Source organism: Bos indicus, chromosome 23 (assembly GCF_029378745.1).
Source record: "Bos indicus isolate NIAB-ARS_2022 breed Sahiwal x Tharparkar chromosome 23, NIAB-ARS_B.indTharparkar_mat_pri_1.0, whole genome shotgun sequence".
In the NCBI taxonomy this organism is placed as follows: Eukaryota; Metazoa; Chordata; class Mammalia; order Artiodactyla; family Bovidae; genus Bos; species Bos indicus.
The window spans coordinates 18,392,449-18,395,810 of NC_091782.1; the positions used below are offsets into that span (position 1 = coordinate 18,392,449).

At 40.4% G+C, this 3,362-nt stretch overlaps 1 protein-coding gene across 3 annotated transcripts in view; it reads right to left on the reverse strand.

The window, feature by feature from the left end:
* The window catches only part of CRIP3 (cysteine rich protein 3), a 28,844-nt gene that overhangs the window by 24,992 nt on the left and 490 nt on the right, over positions 1 to 3,362 (reverse strand). The window lies entirely within an intron of this gene.

The window sequence follows — 3,362 nt, forward strand, 5'->3', positions numbered from 1 at the left end:
TTATATAAAATGCATTTTCATGGTCAGAATGTTCAAACTAAAAATATACAAAATAAAAAGTGAAAGCACCACTCCTTCCTTTTCCAAAGGCAACTCTTTTGGTTGTCTCCTTCCAGAAATAAAATTGACAGCTTGTTTTATAATTTTGACGAAGTGACAACAGGATGCTGGGCTGTGAAAGGTTGAATTATTCCTTTGGCTAAATCAGAAGGATTTGGGGCTTAATTTACTTCAACATGCCTATAAAATCTGGCTGAAAGGAGAAAGGGAGCCATCTGAAAATCAGAGTTCCAGAGTCTTTTATTGTGAACTCCAGTCAATGCACTGCCCCCTTCCCATCCTGTTTTTCTTGCAGGAGCTTCAGGGGCAGTGTCCCAATCCTTATTCTGGAATGCTGTTGAAATGATGGCAGCCTTGATATTCACTCACTGCTAAAGGCAGTACCTTGTAGATAAAGATCCAGGACAGAAGCAAGAGGACAGTCAGCTTCTGAAGTATTAAGCACCCAGCAAATACAATCAGCAATTTACAGCTTTTACTCACTTATAAATTGCGAAGTATTCAGTTAATTAAAAAAAAATAGCTACTACTACCAAATTAATTCTTCTACTGAATTTTTATCAAGCACTCTTATATGTGCCAGGCAACTGTGTACTGTGAATACAAAGATAAAAAACAGTAAGCAAAGACAGACTTCCTGCTCTCAAGAATTTATAGTCTAGTTGGGGGAAGGGAGTGGGAAAGAGGCACATATTAATCAAAGAAACACATAAATATAAAAGTACAACCACAATAAGTGCTACAATGTAAATGCACATGGTCTTGCAAAGTGTTAAGGGTTGAGGGCAAATCTGGGTGATGATATTTTTCAAGGGTAGGTTTTCATTGTAAATTCAGGTGCTCAGCATATCAATGAATACTGTTATTATATAGGTAATCTTTGGTTAAAAATTAGACATTATTGTAAAATTAAGGGTAAATAAAGAAGAAATGTGCTCACAATCTCAAGTTATTTTTATTTGTCCATCTTCTCACAGAATTGTTAATGAAGAACTTGCTTAGGTTCTTTGTAGGTTAGAACAAAGGTAAGCTTTGTGGAAATTAAAACCAGGGCTTGGGAATATGTATTTTTACAAAATCCCACCTTACTGTCTCCTCCTCGATCCCCTGCCATTTTTGTTTTTTTAAAATAAAACACTTAATGTCCCTACTGGACACCTGCATTCTATATGTCCAAACTCCCCAGCCCCACCTCCCCATTCTTCCTCAGTCTCTTAACCTGGCAGTCTGATAAATGGGTATACACTCTAGTGTGTTTACTACCAAAACATTAGCTAACATGTTGACATTTTTCAGAGATGGAGTGGCATAGCGTCAAACAGGTATACTTAGCAGAAGGGTTATTAAGAATATTATGTGCCCTGAAGCTAGCTGCAAAGAAAGAGGTTTACAAAGCAAAGGCCTCCATTCACAAAGCCAAGGGGAAGTTTTAGGGGGTTATTTACACAACCTAGGTAAAATTTGGTGTTTGCCAAAATTTAAAACCCAACTGCTGATCATCTGTTCTCATAATTGAGGGAGTCAAATAAAAACTGTCTCTGATGTTTGATATTTAAAAGTTATGTGACACCATAAGCCACATGTAAAGATTAGGGTCCACTCTTTTCATGTGCCTGTCTCCTAAGATGAAAATTTACTCAGTACTGTGATAGTACTGAATAAAAAGAAACAGGCCCTGACTCTAGGTGCTAGCAACTGGATTCAAGTTCTGCCCTTCCTTTCAAATGGCTTCTCTAGATAAGCTCCAAAACCTTACCCCACTGATCAAAGAGGAAGCTACCAACACTTTCCACCCAAACTACAGCATCCTAAAAGCTCTCCTTCTGCTGGTTTAAAGCAGATATGAAGAACACATTGCTTCAGCTCTTAAAAGTGGGCATTATTCTAGAAAAAGCCTAAGATTGGTAGGGGCCCTTTATCAAGAGGAGTTTCGCAAAGTACTCCAGCCCCAGTTACTTAAATTAGTTCACGCATGCATGCTAAATCGCTTCAGTCGTGTCCGACTCTTTGGGCCCCAAGGACTGTAGCCCACAAGGCTCCTCTGTCCATGGGATTCTCCAGACAAGAATACTGGAGTGGGTTGCCATGCCCTTCTCCAGGGGACCTTCCTGACCCTAAATTAGTTCTGCCCTTCCTAAATTTTGTCTTTTCCCTTCCCCATCCTTCTCAATTGGCCTGCTTCTAACCAGAGAGTAAGATTTTGACTCCAAGAGTTTAGCACTGGGATCTGTATGGCATTAACCCCTCTCCATGCTTACCCTAAACTCACCCATCTCTCCCCAAAGGGAGGTGGAACTTACTAAGTGAACAGTCCTGAAAATCAGTAACAACTGGCATTTTAAACTCTTATGTTCTCCAAATTCCTGTAAATAAACTCCTAGAATGGAGAGGGAGCAGCAGTTCTTTGGAGAAACAAATCTATCTCCGAAGCTTACCTTGGTTTATGTTTTGTTAAAGGGAACCTTCTGAATCTGCTTATGGTTTCCAGGCCAAAAAGATGCACTGAACTCAGGTTTCAGCCTAAAAAGCAGACTTTGGAAGACAGTTCAGGATGGCTGACCTTGTACACATCTGGTGTGAGATGGAGATAATGATCCTCCGTATTAAAGAAAAAAATCCCTATGGCACAGGGTGGCAAAGTAACTCGTCTGAAACCACAGTAAGGCAAATGGCCCAGGATCATCCAAGGACCTAACTACTCCAAATCTGTGCCCCTTCCACAAGATGAAGAAGGGAGGCCAGGACAACTTCTAAATTTCTAAATCAGTGAAGAAAAATAGCCTTCATAAACTTAACTCAGGGATTCTGCAGCTCTGCACACAAGGAACAGGAAAAACAAGAATTCTTAGGAAAAAAGATCGGCAACTTTGCATTATTTTTGAGGCATGTGGGAAAATAAGACATCAAAGCCTCTATTGAGCCAGGTTACAGTGTCAAGAGGAAACTGGGACAGATATTAGAAAATCTAAGGACCAAGCTCCCTGTTGCCCAAGAACACCCTCAGCAAGAACCTGAGTATTTTGGGGAGCTCAGTTCCCAGAGGAGCACTGGGAGAGTCAACATAAAAGTATATAGAAAGCTGCATAACAGAAAGATGCCAAAACCAGACCTCTGCTGCCTACTCACTACCCATCCAGGAAGCACTGGGGCACAGACAATATCAGAACAGAAGTAGCCCTAACAACTGGGGAAAGAAGGTTGGGAGGGGGAGACAGACAATAGGGCAGAGGAAGTTCATTGTTCTAGCTTTCCTATAAAATTCAAATGTGTGTGGTTGCAAAACAAAAATCCAGAAAGAAACA